The sequence below is a fragment of the Mauremys mutica genome, chromosome 1 (genome assembly GCF_020497125.1).
Source record: "Mauremys mutica isolate MM-2020 ecotype Southern chromosome 1, ASM2049712v1, whole genome shotgun sequence".
NCBI classification, from domain to species: domain Eukaryota; kingdom Metazoa; phylum Chordata; order Testudines; family Geoemydidae; genus Mauremys; species Mauremys mutica.
Genome location: NC_059072.1, coordinates 293000690 through 293026276, shown reverse-complemented (window position 1 = coordinate 293026276; position 25587 = coordinate 293000690).

Below are 25587 nucleotides of genomic sequence, written 5' to 3'. Positions count from 1 at the left end.
ATGCAATCAGTATGGGAACTAAATGCAGTCTTCTACAAATTACAAACTCTGGTAAAATTGTAATCTGTATAGGTGTTACTGATTGATTACCTAGGCAATTAGAGAACTCAACCTACATGAGGAATTTTAAAGACAGGACACAGAGTTACTGCAAGAACAAAACCCTGCAATAAAGTAGCTGAAAACCTGCTTTGGGCTTGTCAAAGACTGAAGCAATAACAAGTTTCTATGGAGTTCACATTAAATACAGTGAGGAAATAATGTTAGACTGCCTCTTCTTCTTATGTGGCATGTCCGTTAGTGGAGGTCTGCAACTATGGTAACTCGTTCTGTTTATCCAAAGAAAAAAATAGCTGGGATACCACATCATCCACCAAAGATCTTCTTTTTCTGTATTGGGTTCTTCTGCCATCAACTTTTCCTCCAGTGTCTATAAACATGCATTGCCTGATGAACCTTTTAATGTGCCCTAGAAATCAGTTATGTCTTTTCATAAAATCTCCAACAGGTTTTGCTGAGTTTGAGTAGCCTACAATACTTTTTAATTGGTTATGCAGTTCTAAGCATGATATTTTCAGAATTCTTCTATAACACTATAATTTAAAGAACAGTAGTTTTACTATTGATTGTCTGAATGTCCATATTTCCCAGCCATAATTTAACACAGAACCAACAGCAAAATTTTAAGAATTGCAATTTAGTCTTCAGATTTATGTCCCTTTTATCAGATGTTGATTCTTCCAGAATGTTTTTCACTCTTGCTATTTTGGCACTGACTTCAGTATCCAATATTCCACCTTCTGCAATGATGCTTCCTAAGTATCAATAATTTCTCACTTACTGTGCAGCCAGACTGTTTTACCTGGAAAAAATACAGATGAATATCGTATGCACATGAAATTTTAGTTGCTGATTTGATACTATTGTGTTTGGCATTTATCATGTCACAGTAAAATCATTTATTTAATGCATCAGTGCTTACATTGCTATGACATAAGAAAGAAAAATACTGTTAAGCAATAATTGGTGATTAGAGGCATTTGTTGAGCCTACAGACAGCTACTTGCTGAATAAAAGGGACAGTAACCTGATCCCCTGAAGAAGTATTTCCCTAGGCAGGAAAGACAGAGATGGTCAGTAAAGAGGATATTTTACCCTTTTCCTGAAGAGGAGACTGTTGACGAGGGAAGTGGGTCACATAGTCACAGCCTCTGAAGGAGACCTGGTTGACAAAGCTAGGCTCAAGTGTCATGGGCCCTTCTGTGTCAGTTTTATTGAACAGAGTCTAGTAGGGAACAAGTCTCAAAGCTTCTGAACCTTTTTGAGATTTCCCCATCACTCTTCTAAGAAACACACATGTTCTTCATATCAGAGGCACAGAGAGACTTTGTAGTGACCTAAGCTGAAGATTTATGTCCAGAGGAATCATGGTTTTCTTCTGCTGGGTAGCCAGAAACAACAATGAAAAAAGGGGATACTGCTGTTATGCCTGAAACTGTGCTTCTAATGAGCTTCAGAACATGTTGTAAAACATTCTTATCAGGCCTACTTTTTATGGTTCCTGGCAAAAAGATGTAGTTTGATGTAACTTATTTTCCTTTTAAATGTGAAAAATCACATTTACTGTAATTACCATGGCAATGGGCACTTAAATAAAAACCACAGATAAATATAGCTTCTTCAGCTATTTAGACTTACTAACTCTCTGCTTCCTGAACAGTTTCCTATATTTTGGGGCTTCTTTGATAATAGATTTCTCATCCTCTTAATTATCTGTTTAATACAGGTACTATCATTTTCAAAGTGATCTCCTTCTGCTTAGATTTTGTTGTTATACATATTCTTTAGAAGCTCTTCCAAGACATAAATCAATATTATAAATGAAAAATCTTTTCTTCCTGTCCCAGTTCTACACTCTCATCTTTTCCCTCTTCTAATAAAACAGCAAAAAATAAATTTATTTAAAAGATATCTATCCAAACAAATTTAAACTGTAATAATTCTAATAATTTATTAGATTTTATACAATTTTATAATAGTATTTATCTCAGTTTTTGTTCCATGCCTCATGGCTTCCCTTGCCTTTAAAATTTCCCAGTGTCTCTTAATTCACAATAACCCTCTGAATGCTAAGATCCTCTAATAAGGACTACTTCTTAGGAGAAACAAGGGTAAATTAAACAGGCTTACATGAAGGCAAATAATTATTAAATAATCAGTCCTCTTTTATTCTTTGCAAACTTGTTAGTATGGTGGTGGGGAGAATCAAAGCAAAGGAATGATCTTTCTTGTGATGGAATATTTTATAAAAAGTACTGAACATATCAACTTTCTTTTATGAGCAGGAAGAGAAACACAAGTATATTTGAGGCTGGGAGGAAAGCTCACTCTAAATCTTTTACTTCAGAGTTTGCAAAGGAGATCTGATCAAATTACTTGTTGTATTTTAATTATTTGATGTACTTAGCCTTTTTAAAAATCTGCCAATCATTTGTGAAGAGACTCTGTTTTTTCCAAATGTTCCTAGATGAATAGCTTTTAAGACCATAAAGGTCCATTAAATTATCTAGTGAAGCCTTCTGTATTACATTACATTAAATTTAATTTAGTTATTCTTGTATTGGGCCCAATAACTTTGTGTGAATAAAGCATCTCTTGCAGAAAGGCATACAATGTTGGTTTGAAGACTTCAACAGATGGACAATCCACATTTTCCTTGTCAGTTCTGAAAATGTATTCACTATTTGAGAGACAAGTTGAGTGAGATGATATATTTTATTGGACCAACTTCTGTCGGTGAAAGAGACAAGCTTTCAAGCTTACACAGAGCTTTTTTTTTTTTTTTTTTTCCCCCAGATCTGAGAAAGGCACTCAGAGTGCCACAGCTAAATACAAGGTGGAACAGATTGCTTAGCATAAGGAGTTAACATGTTATGAGATATTATTCAAGGTGCAGTGGGCAGTTAACGCCTCTGCAGTTATTAGACAATGGAGAGTTAGAGGATTATAGATTGTTGTAATGAGCCATAAATCCAATGTCTTTAAGTCCATGATGTTTAGTTTATAACAAAGTTATGAATTTATGCTCCCAGGCTCATAAGGGGTCAGGTACGGAGCCTAGAAGGGGAGATCATTTTCTGAAAACATTTGCCTATGGGTGATATGATGATTTTATCTTTTATCATTTTTCTGAGAGTTCATTTGTGAGCATGGTGATTGTCTGGGGGTGACTCACTCAAGTGTCCAACAGATCCTTTTGTTGCTGCCTAGGCCAGCGTTCTTTGTTCCTATGAGACTGGGCTGGGTTTGTCCCATACAAGCCCTGTATGAGGTGTGAACTGCCTCTCTCCCCTTGGAGAGTTTTTGCCTGGGCTTATTTTAAGACAGGACGACACATTTTCAGCCTCATAACTAAATACATGAAATTATAACTTTTAACAACTGTTGGCAACCTCTGGCATGTGACTCGCCTGGGTAAGCACCCTGGCGGGCCAGGCCAGTTTGTTTATTTGCCACATCTGCAGGTTCGGCCTATCGTAGCTCCCACTGGCCGCAGTTCACTGCTCCAGGCCAATGGGGGCTGCGGGACATCCCTTGGCCCGCGCCACTTCCCACAGCCCCCATTGGCCTGGAGCGGCGAACAAAATGGCCCGGCCTGCCAGGGTGCTTACCGTGGCAAGCCACATGCCAAACAATGGTAAGGCAGGGCTGAGGAACGTGCTGGCCGCTGCTTCCCGCCACCCCCATTGGTCTGGAGGAGTGAACTGCACCCAGTGGAGCCGCGATCAGTCAGACCTGTGGACGTGGCAGGTAACAAACCTGCCCAGCCCGCCAGGGGCTTTCCCTGAACAAGCGGCAGACCGGCTTTGAGAACCACTGTTCTAGGGTCTAGTCACCCTTTCTAGCAAGAGGCTTGTCTGACAGACAAACTAGCTCAGTCTGTGTGCTGCATCCAGAGACTGAAATGAAACACTTCTCTCCCTGCCGAACAGTGCCAAACTGAGCTAGGTTGCCTCCTCTTAACTCCTCTGTCCATGTCTACTGTGAGTGCAGTGGGGTGGGGGCCAAATGGGTCCACAGGCGTTCATTAATTCTCTTGTTCCCAGTGAAGGGCCTCTCTCTCCTCTCAAACATTCTCCTTCTCAGAACCTTACTTTCAACACCATTCTTCCCATCAGCTAACCTCCATATCAAGAGAAAATGTCTGCATTTTGTTGAGCACTCACAGTCCTACATGGGGGACAGAATGCGAAGGGACAGGTACCATTACATGAGGTGGGGATTGGTGACTTTCTTGTCATGGACTTATTGTAGAGGGACATGATCAGTGAACAGGGTAAATATGTTCTTGAGAAGGTAATATCAGAGTGTCTTCATGGTATGTTTTACTAATAAGCCATTTTTTCTATAGCAGCGTAGACAGTTTGGAAACAGATTGCGGCTCAGATAGAGGACAGACTGTTCCTTGCCTTCAGCCACCAAGGACAAGACAGTGACTTCTCTATTTCAGTGTCATCAATTTGTAGGAGGAATTCCTTCATGAAGTCCAGGTGGTATAAAATGGGCTTCCTACAGAGGTCAGCCTTTAAGATCTCACAGGATTTAGTCAATAGGCATTTCTTGGGCTGCTGGTCTTGAGCAGATGGGTGAGAGGAGCATCAATAGCTGAGAAACCAGCTGCAAACAAGTGGTAATATCACACCAGCCCACAAAACTGATGCACCTATTTTTTTTGTGCATGGACCTGTGCAAGCCCTCAAGGCCTGGACCTCATCTGCAAGGGACCTTATCTGTTTCAGTTTTCACCAAAGAGGTTAGTAGTAATTGGATATCTAATATAGTGGATGATCATGAAAAAGAAGTAGGATCTGAGGCTAAAATAGGGAAAGAACAAGTTCAAAATTACATATACAAGCTAGATTTCTTCAAGTCACCAGGGTCTGATGAAATCCATTCTAGAATATTCAAGGAGATGACTGAGGAGATATCTGAGTCATTAGCAATTATCTTTGAAAAGTCATGGAAGAAATGAGAAATTCCAGAGGATTGGAAAAGGGTGAATATAGTGCCAATCTATAAAAAAGGAAATAAGAACAACCTGGGGAATTACAAACCAGTCAGTTTAACTTCAGTACCTGGAAAGATAATGGAGCAACTAATTAAGCAATCAATTTACAAACACCTAAAAGATAATAAGGTGATAAGTAACAGCATGGATTTGTCAAGAACAAATTGTCTCAAACCAACCAAATAGCTTTCTTTGACAGGGTAACAGGTCTGAGTAACATTTTCAAGCAAAACCTTTTCAGCTACTTGGACTTCTGTTCTTGTCTCAGGGTTTTAACCACCAGCGGCACAAGTCCCACAGTGACATCATGTAGGGCTATGCCCCTGAGGAATATTATTCCTCCCAAAATTGCTGGTGGAGTGTTTCCTCAGAGATATTCAAAGATTCTAAAATGGCTCCCTTGACTTGGTTATAATCCTGTGTCATCACTTGGTTCAGCCCAGAGTAGGTGGCTTGTGTCATCCTAGTCAAGCATATGGCCAATAAGATGGCCGATTGCTCCAGCAGCCACAATGCTTCATCTTTCACCCTTTCAAAAGTTTCAAAAAATACTTCTGAGCCATCTTTAGTCTGCCGCCTTCAGTCAAGCCAGAACTGCAGGCATCAGAAGATCCTGTATTGGAGAGCTAACCCTTTAAAGGAAGCTGCCAGAAAATCACAACCTGTTACCAGCTGTTGTTGCTGAATCTCAGATCAACTGCTTCTGTGGTGTGGCTATAAGAGCTGCTGTTCGTGTTGGGCATCCTGCTCCATCATCCATTTCAGTAATTGTTCTATGTCTCTACTGCCAGGAAGCAGCTTCCTTACAAGTACTGTGTTTTGTTTGTGTATGTGTTAAAGTTCTGACCTGCTTTCCTCAAAGGAAAGGGTGCCATGTTCTCCACCAAATCTGTGCCTCATGGATAGTTAGGGCACAACTCACCCAGCTACATGTTTCTGCTGGTAGGTCGCTGTCTCTGCAAGATCCACGGTAGCTGTGCGTTAGCCTTCTTGTAAAGGCATACCTCAGACTTACCCTTCCCAATGTGTGAAGATCTACACAGAACAGAAATCAGGATCCAAAAAATCACAACTCAAAATTGGGTCATCGGATGAACGTTCAGTTCTATTCATGGCTTGTCTTAAAACAATCCAAACATCAACAGGTCCCCTAGGGTTTGTTCGTCCCTTCTAGCAGGAGCTTAGCTGACTGACAAACTAACGCAGTTTCTGGATTGCAACCAAGCTTTTCTCACTTTGGAAGCAGAGCTTTGTTCTCCTTGGGCAGCTGTGAACTGGGCTGGGTCTCCTCCTTTTAACTCCCCATTTCATGCCTGAGATTTTCCACAAGTGTCACTGGTAGGGACCACCTGGGTCAACAGGCTCTTACCTTCTTGTTGTTGGGGTGGAGCCTCTCTGCTCCATCAGAACCCCTTTCAATTAAAAAATAAGTAATCATCTCCATTTTATAAATAGGAAAATTGAAACAGAAAGAGGTAAAGGCAAACATTTCCAAACTTGGGGGCCTAAATTAGACCAAAAAATGCTTAGTATCTCTGAAATCAGCCCATTTTGTTGGGTGTTTAAGTATGGATTTAGGAACCTAACTTTGAAAATTTTGGTCCATGTTCACAAAAGAAGATGGTGACAAAACCAAGGATTGAATCCAGGTCTCTGGCTGTAATCACAATACCGTTTGGAGAGGAGAGGAGAATATCATCAGCTACAGAAATCAATTCTGCTGCTTTATTTTTCTGTTCCTGTGAAAGGATTGTTTTTGTCTTTCATGCCTTTCATGTCTATGCACATTTCAGGACAAACTGAGGACATTCTGTAAACCAGAGACATAATCCTGCTCTCCAAACTCAGCTTAAATTGAAATGCTGGTTTAGAGGCAAGCACCACAGACTCCTGTATAACTAAAGCACTGAAAGGGAATTGTGGCATGAATATGCAGGAGTGGAAAAGTAAATGACTGCCATAACTCTCATAGCTAGTGTTCATATTGTAGAAATGCTACCTGTGTCCATATACCTTCCCATTATCTGGCGGTTGCCACAAGGAAGAGGAATACAATTGTTCACTCCCAGTCTATCAGAGAAAACCTCAATGGTTCAGAATCCTTTAAATTACTCTTGCTGTTGTGTAATATTTGCAAACTGAATAAATTCTACCATGGCATCTGGATAATGAGTAAGGTGTTTGGAGAAAAAAAGTAAACAAGCTCAGTCTGTTTCATATTCCCTGTTATCCTTTGGAAATATGATTATTACTAAGCATGGTGAGAAGAGTTATATTGATTACTTTGGCTAGTTCTTTTCTCCAGGTGACCAATTGAAATGGTGTGAAAAATATAAAATGTTATTTTTCCTAGACAATAGCATTGGACACAGTACTTGATCATAACTCCTAGGCAGTGGTCCCCAGATGTTCTTTCTTGGCTCTCTAATTAATGTTTTGACTCCACAATAAAACATCAAAAAATAATTTTGGGACCCTCCTCATATCTACGTATAAAAAGGGAGGATGGTCTCAATAACCACTGGGATCATGACCCCTTCCTTTACTGCTACTGAAAATAATAGCAAATATTCACTAATGCCATATGGAATCAAGTGGTTTTGGTTTTCAGGCTTTTATGAAAACTTTGTATTTTTCCGCTTCAATGCATGTGAGTTCATACCTCATGAGGTATGGCTTTGTGGCTGAGGTTAGAACAAACATCCAAACTCAAAGAAAACCTCAGGTGAAATGATTGAGGATTGTATGTTTTCTACCTAAACAATACATTGATCAAGATTTATTTTAAAACTAAGTTGCCTCAAAATTGTGCACAAGGTTGCTTGAAACTTAACCCAGGTTTGCTGAAGGATTCTCAGACCTTGGCACAACAGACACAAGTTTCAGGTTTGGACTGAAATTTTTGCCTAGCTCTAACTGGATGATTAATTTAATCTGAGCAAAAGCACCATGTTCTGTGTGATGATCCTGCTCCTCATTAGTATTCTTGTATTACCAGCAAAAACAGATCTTTTACACAATTTTACACTATTTAAATATGTAGATAATTTTCAGCCACAGAAATAAGTATCAAGATTGTGCTTATTGAATTCAGACAGTCAGATATTCTGAAGTCACACACTGAGTGAAGTAAGATCCTAGCTCAGACCAGGCAAAAGTGAAGGCAGAGGGAAATACTTTGAAGAATTGGCAGTTTCTGATTCCAACCTCAGCTAAGGGCATATATCCCTAATAAGTTGGTCCATAACCTGCTAGATTCATCTATTTTCCTGGACTCCCAGATAGCAGTGATGGTCAAAATTATTTCTTTCCCTCTACAGTCTGGCCAGGAGACTGCACCCAATTTCCTGTCAGATAAGAACATAGCCATGTTGATTGAGACCTATATTATTGAAGCTGAAGACTACTGAAAGGCCTGGTCTACACTAGGCGTTTAAATCGGTTTTAGGAGCGTAAAACCGATTTAACGCCAAAACCGTCCACACTAGGAGGCACCTTATATCGATTTTAATGGCTCTTTAAACCGGTTTCTGTACTCCTCCCTAACGAGAGGAGTAACGCTAGTATCGGTATTAACATATTGGATTAGGGTTAGTGTGGATGCTGATCGACGGTATTGGCCTCCGGGAGCTATCCCACAGTGCACCAGTGACCGCTCTGGACCGCAATCTGAACTCGGATGCAGTGGTCAGGTAAACAGGAAAAGCCCCACGAACTTTTGAATATTTCCTGTTTGCCCAGCGTGGAGCTCCGATCAGCACGGGTGGCGATGCAGTCCGAAATCAAAATAAAAAAAAGAGCTCCCGCATGGACCATGCGGATGTGATCGCTGTAAGGGCAGGCAAATCCGTTCTATCCGTTCTATCAGCGCTCCGTTACAGAAGATGAAATTCAGAATCCTTTTTTAAAAATCTCCAGACATACGCCATAGCAGGGACTCAGCGCACTGCAGCGTGACAAGCGTAACGGAAAGCCAAAGAATCAAATGGATGCGCATGGACTGGAGGACTGAAGCTATCCCACAGTTCCTGCAGCCTCCTAAAATTATTTGCATTCTTGGCTGAGCTCCAAATGCTTCTAGGGTCAAACACAGTGCCCGCGGGTCAGGGCATAGCTTGGCAATCTACTCACCCACCCCCCACCCACCCCCAGAAGCGAAAGGTAAAACAATCCTCTGACTCTTTTACATGTCACCCTATCTTTACTGAATGCTGCAGATAGACGCGATAGTGCAGCACTCAACACCAACATCCTTGCTCCCCCCCCGTCATGGGCGGCTGATGGTACAAAAGGATGGAAATCCATCCTCATCATCAGCATAAGCTGATTGTGCAAAAAGATGGAAATCCATCCTCATCATCAGCCTCAGCTGATGGTACAAAAGGACTGGTAACCGTCCTCGTCATCAGCCTATTGGCCCTAATTTTTTCTGGTGGATGGATGGTGCAATATGGCTGGTAACCATCCTCATCATAGCAACAGGGGGCTGAGCTCCATCAGCCCCCACCCTTCATGTGTAAAGAAAAGATTCAGTTGCCCCTGGACTAGCAGTGGGATGCTGGGCTTCTCTCCTACACACTGCTTAATGTCCTGTCTGGACTATCATAGCAGCTGGAGGCTGCCTTCCACTCATTTCTCACTAACAAGTCAGTGTGTCTTATTCCTGCATTCTTTATTAATTCATCACACAAGTGGGGGGACAATGCTACGGTAGCCAAGAAAGGCTGGGGGAAGAACGGAATCAACAGGTGGGGTTGTTACAGGAGCACCCCCTGTGAATAGCATACAGATAATAATTTCAGCGGGCTCTGACACAGAGCAGGTGGTTCTCTAGCACACTTGCCTATATTAGGCAGCACTGATTCTATTTTTAGATACCAAAAAGGAGGGATTGACTCAGGGAGTCATTCCCAATTTTTGCTTTTGCGCCCCTGGCTGATCGGCCAGGGGCACTTATGACAGCAGCCAATGGTACAAAACGATGGAAGGTACAATATGGCTAGTAACCACTCTTGGCTTTTGCGCCCCTGGCTGATTGACCAGGGGCACTAGCAGCAAATGGTACAAAAGGACTGGTAGCCATGATCATCCTCAGTTCCAATTTATGGAAGGATTTGGATGGTGCAATATGGCTAGTAACCATCTCTGCTGTCATGCAAAAGCAAAAGCATGCTTCTGTGTAGCGCTGCTGAATCGCCTGTGTGAGCGGCATCTAGTACACATACGGTGAGAGTCACAAACGGCAAAAAAAGCTCCATGATTGCCATGCTATGGCATCTGCCAGGGCAATCCAGGGGAAAAAGGCGCGAAATGCTTGTCTGCCGTTGCTTTCCCAGACGAAGGAGTGACTGACGACATTTACCCAGAACCACCCGCGACAATGATTTTTGCCCCATCAGGCACTGGGATCTCAACCCGGAAGTTCCAAGGGGCGGGGGAGGCTGCGGGAACTATGGGATAGCTAGGGAATAGCTACCCACAGTGCAACGCTCCAGAAATCGACGCTAGCCTCGGACCATGGACGCACACCACCGATTTAATGTGTTTAGTGTGGCCGCGCGCACTCGATTTTATAAAATCTGTTTTACAAAACCGGTTTATGCAAATTCGGAATAGTCCCGTAGTGTAGACGTACCCAAATATACTTATACCTGTTAGCATAAAAGTAACATGGATGTTACAGCAACAGCCTGCTTTCTCTATGGGGTAGATCAGCAAGAGCACATTCAATCAATGCTTGTGATTTATGATTTACACACTAGTTCAGGGATCGGCAACCTTTGGCATGCGGCTCGCCAGGGTAAGCACCCTGGTGGGCTGGGCCATTTTGTTTACCTGCTGCATCCACAGGTTCAGCCGATCGCAGCTCCCACTGGCTGTGGTTCACCGCTGAAGGCCAATGCGGGCTGCAGGAAGCGGCGGCCAGCACATCCCTCTACCCGCAGCACTTCCCGCAGCCCCCATTGGCCTGGGACGGCAAACAGTGGCCAGTGGGAGCTGCGATTGGCCGAACCTGTGGACATGGCAGGTAAACAAAATGGTCCGGCCTGCCAGGGTGCTTAGCCTGGTGAGCCACATGCCAAAGATTGCCAATCCCTGCACTAGTTGGTCATCTGGGTTGAGTACCATTCAAAGTTCTTATCTTTATTTCTAAATGCCTAAAGTGGTTACAGACATAAGAACAGACCACAGGTCCATCTAGCCCAGTGTTCTGTCTTCTGACAGTGGCCAATGCTAGGTGCCCCAGAGGGAGTGATTAGAACACGTCATCAATAAGTGATCCGTCCCCTATCATCCATTCCTAGCTTTTGGCAAACAGCCTAGGGACACCATCCCTGCCCATTCTGGTTAATAGCCATTGATGGACCTATCCTCCATGAATTTATCTAGTTCTCTCTCTCTCTCTTTTTTTTTTTTTTTTACAGGCCATCTATCATAAAAAAAACCCTTTTCTCTGTGCTCTAGCAGGGAAGCTCAGATCTGCAGTGATACCTAGGCAGACAAAGACCAAGGCACATCTAAGAGTGTCAAGGGAAGAGCCTTTCAACAGTTAAACTTGCTTGCTCTGGAGAGCAGGTGGAAGCTGAGTGTTGATACTTGCTTCACAATGTGCCATGAAAATGTTTTACGAAGAAAGGAGTGTGTTCATTCAGGCTTCTCTTTGATTCTTCCATGAATGAGAAAGTTTGTGAAGGAAGACAAGAAAGTGTAGAGTTTTGCCAGCTCTAGGGATTTCCCGGTTCATTAAAATTTGTCTTGCAGGGTGCCCCATTACTATAATAATGAATGCTGTGGGAATGCATTTCTTGGCAAGAGTATGTGAAAACAAGGATATGTCATAGAAAGAGGTGCAGTGGGCACCCATGGGAAGGGAGGGTTGGACAGAATGCCCACCTTGCACTCACCCTGTCTTGGAGGGCTGGGCCCAATTCCCCACTCTGGGTGCTGTTACCTGGCCCACATGGTCACAGCATCACTCAGGTTTGGCATGTATGCACCTCCATTGAGGAAGACAGGGGGGCAATTTTAATTGGTGTTGTGACCTAGGGAATGGGGTCACAACATCATTCAGGTTTGCCATGTCTGCCCCTCCATCTACAGAGGGGCAAGGGCACTGCAACCACATGGACCAGGATGTAATACCCAAAAGGGAAAGGAACACACTGCTTCAATGGTCATTTCCTTTATTCAAATACACTATTACTGTGAACATTATGAGCTCCATGCCAAAATAGTAGTCTTAATAATAATAAAAAAGAGTCTGTGAAATGAGGAATGAAGTAGAACCAGGCCATTTTCACAAGTGGGGAACGGAAAGAGTCAGTAGGAAGACACCAGCAGCTCATAGTTAGCTCTGCTCATACCCCCCTAAATTGTGAGTAATGTGTTAGACCAGCTACTTGTTCCTTTCTTGCCCCTCCCATTACCTGAAACATACTATTGGCTACTAGGCATTTCACCTTTATGCTCCCTGGGTGAAAGAGTTGGGAGGGGAGTAGAGAATGGGACCCCTGTATCTGCAGGCCAGCATCCTGTGTCCAACTGAACACCGCTCCAGATGAACAGATATGTTATCATTCTGATGAATCTTGTCCCATAAGAAGAGTCATTTTGAAAGCTATTTTATTCGTGACCATCAGTACAGGTCAGGGACAAAAAGGAATGTGCAAATGTTTTGCGTTATGGGTTAGCACCCTTGTTTCTTTTCAGATTTACAGTAGTACAAAGGGGCATTTAAAATTGTATTATATTTTATTAAATTATATTATAATTAACCCTAACCCTCACTGCATATACAGAATATCTGTTTGCAATTGTGAGAGTTTGCACTGTGATGAAAGGGGCAAATGGACCACTATATGTGTAAATGACACCTGACCACAGGTAACTTTAATTGACATGGCTCTTGTCTTCCAATTGTTTTCAAAGTTAAAGAGATGAATATGTATAGCTTGTGCTTTCTGACATGTATCTCTACTGTCTTTTCACAATACACCCTTTGCAGCATGCACCCATCATATCATGTAGCTGGCAGAAGATTCCCTGGTTATGAACCAAGTTGTAGAAGAGATATAGCAACCATGAAGAATTTGGATGGGTCGTGCAGTACTACTTTTAAAATTAGATTAAAATCTTAGACCTTAAGGAATATTCACACTTCTCAAGGTGCACATGCTTCTCCCATTAAGAGTAATTAAGAAGTAGATGCATTTCAAGAGTACAATGTGTCTTTTAGAGTGCAAAAGGCAGTAACTAAAGTATAGTAGATGTTCATATAGGTTAGGAAGATTGCTATTAAGAAAAAAGTAATCTAAATTATTACATGTATTGCATCAGTAAGTTATATTTTAAAGGGGTTACCTGTCATAAATACACTCTACTTTTACTGCCACCATTTGATAAAATGAATGTTTTAACTTATTCTGAAGATTTCTCTTTCTGCAAACCTATCAATCTCAACCCACCAATACAAGAATACTGAATTTTATTTGGCTACTTCTATCTTACAGAACTCTGCAGTAATATGTTAGGGAACAATCGAAGTGCATATCACTGATAAAGGAAATGTATTTAGGCTAGTAATTATAGCAAATGAACAATGCATAATAACAGGAATTTATCTAGCTTAAAGGTTGGACAACAATGGCATGGGAAGATTAATATCCGAAGGACAGAAGGACATTTGAGCCTGTAGGGCTGTGACAAAACTATTTTGAAATTTGGGCGGAGTTAATGTATAGGGCATGTGGAATTTTTTTCCCCCAAGCATTATCAATATTTTATCATTCAAAAATCAAGTTATTTCACTTGAAAAGTTGGAAACCTGCCTACAGTGGCAGATCTTTTGGCTGCCTAATTCTGGAAGGACTGGTTTTTCAATTATTCTCATAATTCTATCTGAATCTCAAAACAAACAACGATTAATTTTACTTCTCCCTTTCCTATTTTTAGTTCTTTATTTAGGAGCCAGAGACCTACAAACTACCTAAATAATGCTTTGCTGTTAACTTTGCTTAATATGCCAAATCAGTTTAATTACAGTTTCTATAAATAATACATGCAAAATACTTCTCTGAACAGAATGCACTTTTCCTTATGTATGTGGCACATTTTAATACTTAAAAGCATTAGAACAGATGTTAGTTGCCTGGTAAACTTGTTTTCAGTTTTCTTTTATTTATATGTTAATGAGAATTTAATTACTTCATGAATACTTAAACAACCTGAGGGTGCCTGATATCATTAGCTTGTACATGACAAGCACCTCAAATGACCACATGGGAAGACTAAAATTGCTTTTACTTTAGTTGAAGACAGAAAGATGAATTTATTTCACCCCCTGCTATGTTTTACCTGACACACAACTGAAAAAGCAGTGGGCACAGAATTTGATCTTACTTTAACAGGACTGAAAGGATCTGAGAAAAGCACCTACACCAAAAGACATAAATTCTTCCATTTTTGATATGCTTCACTAACTTTTAATAATCAGTCTAATTTTTTAAATAGTTTTAAGGCAAAACTGCTTTCTGTCATGTGAAATTCCTCGTTTAAACCTTGGAGAATTATGCACAATTTAGACATGTCATGCGGTGATTAAATTTTCTGGGGTGAAAAGCAGTGTGGAAAATGTTTCACAAAATCAACCAGGAACGTTTTTGGTAACAAAAGTATCATTTACAGGTGTTCTAAAAGTAGTCTGTATTGAAACTCTCATTGACTTCAATAGGATTTTTCAACTCTAGCAATTTTACTGCATAGAAAACTACCTGTGTTTTCGTTCTGAATATAGTAAATAAATTTGCTTTTGGAATATTTAGCTGGAGAAAGTAACAATCCTAAATCAAAGTCACCACTCTTTTCTCACTCAAATCTCTATAAATACTTCCTTTTCCCAGGTTACTCCTAGGGAAGGTGTGGCAATAAATAAAATAATAATAATATAATTAATAATTAACAACAAAGTAAGCCTCCAACTTATTGTCCCTGGATCGTCCCAATCTGCCCTTTCATTTTAAGCAGGAATTGCCTTCATTTTAGTTCTGATCCTGCTAGCTCTTACTCATATGAATGTTCTCAAAGATGGGTGAGTAAGGATTTACAAGTTCAGACCTTTTCTTTTTTTTTTCTTTCTTTCACAAAGGAGAACACATTTCCTGCACTTAGTATACATTTCAGTAAACACTCATGTTAATGTAAGATATGATTAGAGTCTCTAACAAGGATGAAATCTATCCTTTAACTATCTACAGTATCATACACTTCATATTCAGAGTTAAAACAAAAAATCAGACAAAAATGGCAACAGTGAAATTGTATCAAAATGCAGCATGGTTGGCCCAGAAAAGACTGTATTGCCTACTTTACTTTTAGCAGGGCAAGGCAATTAAATTGTTTTTGGAATGACTCTGCTCAGACGTTGCATTTGCTATTTAAAACATTTTAAAAAGTTATTATTGAAAGCACAATTGATCCTCACAAAGTGAAGATCTTTGCAGTCTCTCAGACCTGGATCTGAATTTTATATAGCATAAGATAGTGAACTTGTGTGCCATAAATGTTTCTTCCAAACTCTCAAACAGTTTTAAAGCATAAGGCAAATGGCACTATCAGCACTGTCCAAGTGAACAGATGCACATCTGGAGAGAAAAGAACTGTCTAGCTGTTATCTGATGTGTGGGTGTTCGCTGAATTCCTGCTGCTTCTTTAAAGCCTTCTGCTGGAGTATGTATTTCATTGTCTGGCGCTCTGAGTATCAGTCTTCACATGCATCGTACACCTGCCATCACCATTCACTTGTTTTACTCTCAGTTTCTTTTTACTCTTATGGAATCCTCCCAAAAAGTTTATTACATTGTATACAATTATATTGTGGATTCTCGCACTGCCATTTATTTACTTGGTGCTCGGGGTCTGTATACCTTACATAGTTCATGGGTGAAATCTGGATCCCCTGAAATCAAGGGCAAAATTCCCATTGACTTCAATGGGATGAGGATTTTACCCAAGGTCTCTTGGGGCCACATTCTCTACTGATGCAAATCAGTATAACCTCTTGAAAGTAATAAAATGATCTCAGTTTAAACCAGGGGTTGGCAACCTCTGGCACACGTCTCAACAGGGTAAGCACCCTAGTGGGCTGGGCCAGTTTGTTTACCTGCTGTGTTGGCAGGTTCGGCGGACTGCAGCTCCCACTGGCCACGGTTTGCTGTCCCAGGCCAATGGGGGTGGCAGGAAGCAGTGCGGGCAAGGGATGTGCTGGCAGCAGCTTCCTGACACCCCCATTGGCCTGGGATGGTGAACCGCGGCCAGTGAGAGCCACGATCAGCCGAATCTGCCGACACGTCAGGTACACAAACCCTAGCAAGCCGCGTGCCAGAGGTTGCCGACCCCTACTCAAGTCCATGGGGTCCCCTGGCCTCATAGAAATAGATGTATTTGCAACTTTAGAGACAGCCCAACTAGATTAACAATCTCCCTTTCAACACAAGCTCAATTGTAGCTGTTAGCTCCTTATTAGTGGGTCTCACCTATTTGTTGCTTAGTTGCCTTTAAGCTCTGAGCTATTAATTATTCCAAAGGTCTCTGCAATGTTTTTCTTGTTTTATCCATTTGCTGGTAGTTTCTTTTCTGGTGTTTATTTCAATAACATTATTGATTTCATATCCCAGTTGACAAGTACATTCTTTCTCCTTTTTAACAAATAAAAATATCACAACAGTCATTTCAGAAACCCCAGAGGCAAGCTTCTGTACATTATCTGTGATTATAGGGTTAATTCTGTTCTATTTCTATAACAGAAAAAGCAGTATGACTGCTGCAGTGTATGAATATTTCACCTTTAAAAAAAGTACAATAATTCTAACTGATAGCGGTACACATTTACAATTCAGTTGAAATAAGTCAACAAAATATACTAAACAGTTTTTTTTTTCATGGCTTTGATATTTTTGTCTTTAATCAATAACAGCTAAGCACAATTATAAACATTGTTTACATAGACTTGACACTATTATTTTAGGAATAATGTTGTAGGAGATAAATCAAAGCACCATTGCCTCTGGCTTGCACTTAGTGCTGTCAAACTCACATTTCAATGACATAATAAACATAGAGGAAGCAGTGAAATTGAAAAGGACTAGGTATTAGTGCAAAATTCTATTTGTTCCCAGGAATCTGTATTAAAACAAACCTTAAACAAAGGATATACAAATGGTTTAGATAAAGGTCTTAAAGCCTTGCTTAGCCCAGGAAAACAAGGACATTCAAAGTAAAGTGTGTCAGGCTTATTTATTTGTTATATCACATATGAAGGCATCACAGTCCATATGTTAGAAATGGAAAAGAAATATTAGGTCATCTAATCCATCATTCTGCCCATGGAGAAATCTCCCCTAGCGCTTATTGTCTCAGCCATGCAAGAAGAAAGACAAGAGGCAATGGATGTGGTTTAATTGGGGCACAATTTTATTAACATGCCTGGGAATGCTTGTCAATAAATTATACAGCTCATCCTTCTTTCCTTACTTGTTTCTACTTGTTTAGGGGGGTTCCATCCCACTTCCCAACCTGGTCCCAGCCCAGCTGGGAACTTGCCACTCTCCCTTCATATGAGCATTAAGGGGGCACTAGCAGAAGGAGAAGGGGGGAAAAAACCATAGGAGCAAAACAGCATATTCCATCAATTAGGTTAGGACTACTGTCAAGAGAAACATCAATAGATGAATCATATTCATTCCACTTATGTACCAACATGCAAAATGAAGGAGCTCAAGAGTGTCCTTGTTCTGCAAGAATAGTAGAGTAGACCCCCAAATCATTTCTACTTGGCTGGAATTGTGATTCAGTAGGTCCTTCAAGGAAAACATCACTGTCATTCCATGGATTAGAATTCCACTTAGAAACCATGTGTGTTACTTTGTGGCACAAAGGTCACCAGCTCTAATAAAATGAAAATAATAAATAAATTAAATAAAACCAAAAGTAATAGCATGAATAAGATTACTACCCCATACATATATGAACTGTTATTTGGAACCATTACAATACAACATTTGAAGCAAAGAGTATATTGCTCCTTCACTGGTTAGCAGGTGTTTTCAGTGCTCAAAACTCTCAGGTAAAGTGTGATGAGCAGCATTAATATACAAGTAATTCACAGCAAGTAATTTATTTTTGAGAATTGTCCACCAATTATTGATTGTCAAGTTATGGATTGTACATATTGTCCGAAGTTACCCTTGCTTTGCAGATCATTTGAGAATAGCAAATATTGAATATTGCAAAGCAAAATTTACTCCAGCTTGTTTAATTACATAAGTTATGTAGCATTGTTTCTGTTCCTTGACTGAATTATTCATTAAAAAATTAATTTGAAGTGCAAATACTATAACTAAATATACAACGCACAATTTTTATTGTGTTCATTAGTTTTATAGATCATCAAGTCAGGGAACAGGTTACTTATGTAACTGTATGAACTGAGCACAAATTTTGAATTGTATATCTGATTGTAACCTCACACTTTGTTTTCTGTTGGTTAGACCTATAAATCGTGTGGTAGTGTTTCTATTCCAATAGGATAACCTATTTAACAAACCATTATACTGCAATTAGGAATTTTATAAAGGAATCTACAATTCAAGTTTTGCATTCAGCAAATATTTAAGTATTTTCACTTACCATTCCCTTTTCATGAATGGCACTAATAAAGGTTGAGGTTTCTAACGCTCACAGAAAGCGAACATGAAAGGGTTGTGAAAATGGTGGGGAATACATTATTTGTTGAACACAAATGAATATTTAGATGTCCAGTGAAGGTACTCCATAGGGAAAGAGTTCAAAAATGGCCTTGCAAAGGACTTTAAAAGGAGGTGATGGTTAAAAGAATAGGGTAGTCCCAGATATCTAATAATAACCATGTGGCCTAATTAAATCTATATGAAGTGTCTCCTGTTCTTCTTTCGGTATAACCGGACAATGAATATTTGTCAGTCCATTTGCTCATTTGCTCAGGTAACTCCCATTGAAGTCAATAAGAGTTCCATGTTCAGAAAGAGTAAAGAGGACAGGATATGAGCAAGATGTTAAAAATTCAGAACTTCTTATGAAAAAGTGAAAAGGAATGTGGGAGGATGGACTTGTTGTGAGAAAGACATATCCAACTGTCTGTAAAAATATATATATATTTTAATATTGATGGAAGGAATCTTCTGAATTCCTTTTTTTTCCTGTGACAAAAGAACAATGTTGGTTTTCTTGGTTTTATTTTTCTTTTATTCTCAAATAAGAGGGGCAAATTCTAGTTTTGGGGTTATTTATATAAGCTTAGATTCATACAGGTAATTATATTTCTGCTGATAATTTTATGGGGACAGTAAAGAAAAGAATTGGTATTTCTGTGAAAGATCAAAAGGCAATCTCTTAACTGAGAGATGGATAGCCATGATGTTTTAATTGTTTTAAAATTCTATAGAAAATTCCCTTCCATTTTAAGCTTTTGCACTACAGACACTAGAAGGCTGAATTTGTTAAGGAAAATTAAGGGCACTTTGACATAACTTCTGAATTCTTGCTGCAATAATAATTTGCAAGATTGCACTCTTGAAAAATTTGTGTAACTGTTTGGATAATATTTACCAATGGATAATTGAAAATATACATCTAAGGAAAAAGTAATCTCTGAGGGTGTGAATTATAAGTGGAAAGCTAAGCAAAAGAAAGATCACAGACTGTCCGTGATTTGCATGGTGAATATTAATTCATATAAATGTTCTTAAAATTCTATACTGGAAAACTTTCTAAAGTTTAGATAACCTTTGCATAGTTTAAGCTGCTTGTTTTTCTGAAAGATTTAGGACTGTAGGATTTGAATTATCAGTTCAGATGATTAAGTCTGGTATCTTGGCTTTAAGAAAAGAAATACTTTATAAATACACCTGTCCAGTTGTGCAAAGCTATAATGCATGTTAGAGATTATGTTCCTAGAGCATAATTGATTATTAACAAACATCAGATTTTTTACATGGTTTTCTTTCCTCTTTATGATGTCACTAGAGGGCAAAGTTAAGGTTGTTTAGGTGCCTTAGCTGTGCTTTCTCATTCCTTAGCATGTCTGCACTTTTTCAAGAGTAATCATAACTAGGGTTATGACTTTGTCATGGAAGCCAGTGGGAGACATGATCAGCCAAACCTGCGGACGCAGCAGGTAAACAAACCGGCCCGGTCCGCCAAGGTGCTTACCCTCACGGGCCGCAGACCAAAGGTTGCTGATCCCTGCCCTAGGTGCTTTTCTGCCATTCAGTCCCCAGTCTATAGCAGTGCATGCGATTCTTCCGTCCTAAGTGCAGGACTCGGCTCTTGTCCTTGTTGAACCTCATCAGATTTCTTTTGACCCAATCCTCTAATTTGTCTAGGTCCCTCTGTATCCTATCCCTACCCTCCACTATATCTACCACTTCACCCAGTTTAGTGTCATCTGCAAACTTGCTGAGAGTGCAGTCCACGCCATCCTCCAGATCATTAATGAAGATATTGAACAAAACCGGCCCCAGGACCGACCCTTGGGGCACTCCGCTTGATACCATCTACCAACGAGACATGGAGCCATTGATCACTACCTGTTGAGCCCAATGATCTAGCCAGCTTTCTATTCAGCTCTTTTATCTATAGGTCTCATCCCTAATAACTTCTACAAGACTTTTACATAAACGAGCTCAAGCATCATTCCATAGTAATTTACTGCTCTCTGTGAAAATGTCTTTCCTTATGGATGCACTCTCTGATAGTCATTGGTCACTTCCCTTAGCTAAGATTCATCTTCAACTTCAGAGCCGGGTCCTGGGGAAGGAGTTTCAAGAAGAACATGCCTGATAAAGCATCAGCAATCTCTACTGAAAGCATCTTCTCCCCCTATCCATCACAGAAATGTCCTCAGATTAGTTCATGTTCAGATTGTGTCCTGCTAATCAAGTCTGGCCGATACCCACTCCACCTCCTCAATGAAAGCAGATTGGCAGGTGAAAGTATATTGGACTTTGTGGCTGAGGGGAGGAATGATTTTCTTGAGACTGGTACCATTGACCATTATCTGCATAAAACAGTAAGGGACTGATATCAGCCCTGTTTATACAGGAATTGGTTCATATAGAAGAGAGAGAGAAGCAAGGTTCTCATAACTCTCACTTGATTCCACAATTTAAAAGAAAAATGGTGAAAAATAATGCCGAATTATTTCTTGATGTATAAATAATATCCTTTATTTATTCTATATTTTTTCATTTGATTTTCTAAAGAGCACAACATTCAACAACTCTCAGATAGGCATCTAGTATCAGCGGATCGATTTTCTATGGATCTCAGCCACTTAAGTGGAATGGAACCATTTTCAAAAATGCTCAACTTTCAAGAGTTTGCACTGACAACAATGAGGGTCGCTAGGTATAGAACACTTTGGAAATCTATCCATTTCATGTAGGTGTCAAAATGGAAAGAGCTGAGCTCTTTTGGCCCCTTATGTTTATCTAAATGGTACATCAGCTGCAGTATTTTGGGCATATAGTAAATAAAATAGGTAGTCAGCTAATTTTCAGCTCTGTGATTTTTAGCACATCCCTCGGCCCGCACCGCTTCCCGCCACCCTCACTGGCCTGGAACGGCAAACCGCGGCCAGTGGGAGCCGCGATTGGCTGAACCTGCCAATGCGGCAGATAAACAAACTGGTCCGACCTGCCAGGGTGCTTACCCTGGTGAACCACGTTCCAGAGGTTGCCGACCCCTGTATTAATCAAATCCCTAAAATTACTTTTAAAGAATTATTAATAGTGTGACTGCTGTTATTGATATATTATTTAAGAGAGGTTGCGAGCAGCTATCAGGGGGTCTGCCAAAATAAACCAGAGAGCAGGTCCAGTGTTAGACTCGATGGGGCCCAGGGCAAAAAGCCAAAGCCTGAGGCCCGCCGCCCAGGGCTGAAAGCTGAAGCCCAAGCAACTTAACCTTGCAGGGCCCCCTGTGATGTGGGGCCCTGAGCAATTGCTCTGCTTGCTACCCCCTAAGGCTTCTGAATATGCAGATAAACAGTTGTTGTGGTATAGGTGGGCTGTTGGATTTTTATAGCATGTTTGGGGGGGCCCAGAAAAAAAAAAGTTGAGAATGCCTGATGTAAGCTACCTCTAAGTACACATTTAACATATTGTAATCAATCTTTTTTTTTTCAGGCTTTTTAAAAAAAAATATTTCTAACAATTTTCCATCTGCCTTGTTCTCCTTTACTTGCCAAAATAAATAAGTAAATAAACAAACAAATAAATATATAAATAAATACCCCCCCCCCAAACACACACATTATTAATTGTTCACATACACTGGGGATCGGCAATCTTTGGCCCACAGCCGACCAGGGTAAGCACCCTAGTGGGCCGGGACAGTTTGTTAACCTGCCGTGTCCACAGGTTCGGCTGATCGCGGCTCCCACTGGCCACAGTTTGCCGCTCCAGGCCAATGTGGGTGGCGGGAAGAAGTGGCCAGCACATCCCTAGGCCTGTGCTGCTTCCCGCTGCCCCCATTGGCCTGGAGCAGCGAACTATGGCCAGTGGGAGCCGTGATTGCCTGAACCTGCGGATGCGGCAGGTAAACAAATCTGCCCGGCCCGCCAGGATGCTTACCTGGGTGGGCCACGTGCCAAAGGTTGCCGATCCCTGACAGACACGCAAAGTTAAAGACATATGACTGATTGTAGAGGACAATACAATTTGGTTCACAGTAAGTAAATTAAATAATGCATCAAGGAAATGGTTAAGAAAAGTTATGAAATTATATAGAAAATCGTTCTTTTGAAGCAAAATTTGAAAATTCTTCCTTTACCTTGCTTTCTGTAAAGAGGCAAAAGAAAAAAAAAAACTTGTTCTATTCATCTACATATTTTGATCTCACCCCTTACAATGGTATCTTCACAAATCTGAGCTTGCATGCTGAAAAGGAAGCTGAAGCAAAAATTTGGCTCACATGTTGGGCCAAGTGATGTTTTGTGTTGCTCTGCTGAAAGGAGAATTACACCCGGGATGAATTTGAGCTGTTATAGCATTTACAGTTCTCTTACACGTTTCACAGATGACATACTCATACTACAATGATAGAGAAATCATATCACAAGAACTACCAGTACAGCATTACAGTTTATTAATTTACCCAGAAGAATAAGACTATATGTAACTCATATACTTATACTGCAGCTTGTTTGTTTGTTTGGTTTTTAGTCCAAAAAAGAGAGAGGCAGTGTCTGTTGCTATGCATACTTCCAAATTTTCATGTTCTCTGTATGTATAAATATCTCCTGTCTGTGTGTTCCATTCTATGCATCCGAAGAAGTGAGCTGTAGCTCACAAAAGCTCATGCTGAAATAAATTTGTTAGTCTCTAAGGTGCCACAAGTACTCCTGTTCTTTTTGAGAATATACATATTTCTTCCTCAGCAGCCCATTGTCTGTTACACTCTCGCAGTATGTGAGATGTGAAATAATGCTATTTAGGCCTTGTCTACACTAACCCTGAAAGTCAATTTAAGTTACGCTAGTTAAGTTACGTAAGTTATAAAACTTAAGTCGACGTTAAATTACATAAGTTACAAAACTTAAATTGACGTAACTTACATTGGCTTACAGCAGTGTCTACACTATGCTGTGTTGATGGGAGACGCATCTCCCATCGACATAGCTTCCGTCTCTCCTTCAGGTGGAGTACTGAAGTCGACAGGAGAGCACTCTTCCGTCTACTTATCGTGTCTTCAGCAGATCCGCTAAATCAATGCCCTCTGCATCAATTGCAGCAGCACCGAGTTAGCCCATAGTGAAGACAAGCCCTTTTGGCTGGATCCAAAGCCCACTGAAGTCATTTTGAAGTCACCCATTCATTTCAATAAGATTTCGATCTCAGGCCCTTAATAGGTAATTTTATTTACTAATTAACTTTAAACCACATTTTTATATTTAATTAAAATATAAACATTACTTTTGAGATTTATTAACTGAAATAAATTCACAGGGGAATTTCCAGATGTGGGCCAGATTCTAAACTGCTATAAATTGATATAACTCCACTGATGCTGAGATTCTGTCTCTACATACGATTTCTTTTTCGTAACAGGTATTCTGTACTCATTGAAAACATTTCTCTTATTAACTCTGCTCCATTTTAACGTACACCTTTCCTCTTCTGGAATAGAATGAAAAAGTTCCAAATAAATTTCAGAACACTTGTGCTGGGATTAAAGTTTTAGAGAGTTCTAATCCTGAATATTTTCTGAGGCTAGAAACTCTCCAGCTCATTTTCAGAGGGCACTTCAGTTGAGCCAATTAAGCTCAAAACAGGGGCTTTTTTATGAAGAAAATAATGTGTGCTGTACTTTTTGTAAGTACTACATTAGTTTCCATGGAAACCCACAGTAACTGGTGCATCTCTTTTAACTCAATGTGATATGAATTGCTAAGAATTTTTTTTTTAAAAGTGATAGTTACCATGACTTAAAATTTGGATAACAAAACCCACTTTTGGTTTCATAACAGGAAACTTTTACTGTCTTGCAAAAGCTTAGACAATGGGAAAATATCTTTAAAAATCATCTTTTTCACCTGGAGATGGGTTTATTTAACAAGTTGACTCACTCTATTGCGTACTGTCAGTGTGTTTTCCTAGTTATCAACTACTGTTACAGGATGCGCAATAGAGAAACTTTAGAAGTAGAAATCCATGTTGTGTGCTTCAAAATTTCTGCAGGAAATAAACCATATATTCAATTTATTGACAATCCCCCTAAAACTGATTAAGCAGGATTTCATTTAAGTGACAGTCATCTGCCAACTGCTAGAATTCTTTATAATAAATCATAGATCTTTCTGTTGAGTCTATAAATGTCTGCTAAAAACTTTTTCTAATATTTGAATCCTAAGTGTTTTAGGACAGGTTTGGCTACAAAAATCCATCATAACTGTAAATAAAGGGGACTAGATAGACATGTGAGAGTAGCAAAAAGTAGATTTGATTAGTAGGCATGGTAATTGCAATTCATTGCATCCGAGAAAATTGTATAATACTAAGATTGTCACCCACTGCTTTTAATGGCTCATCGACTTCAGTTTCCTCTTTTACATTTCCAGCAAAATTGTTAGTTTTGCTGACTGGAGCTGCTAAGATTCCTTTTCAACTGGGCATTCTGGTTGAAAACCAGATTCCTGGCAACCCTACAAAAGAAGACTTTATATACCCCTATGAGTTCTTTGCCTACCCACATACTTGACAGAATTTGTATGATTTCCCTTGTCTTTTAAAATAAAAATGATAGACAGGAATAAACACTATAATTTCCTTTTTATCATCCTTTATTGAAAAGGGAATCATTCACAAAAAGTAATGCTTTTCTTACTTTGGCAGACACTCTTATTTTTAATTTAAGGGATTAAGGGGCATATTCTCTTTCCCAGATGGACACATAACTCCTATTAGCATTAATGGGAATAATGCATA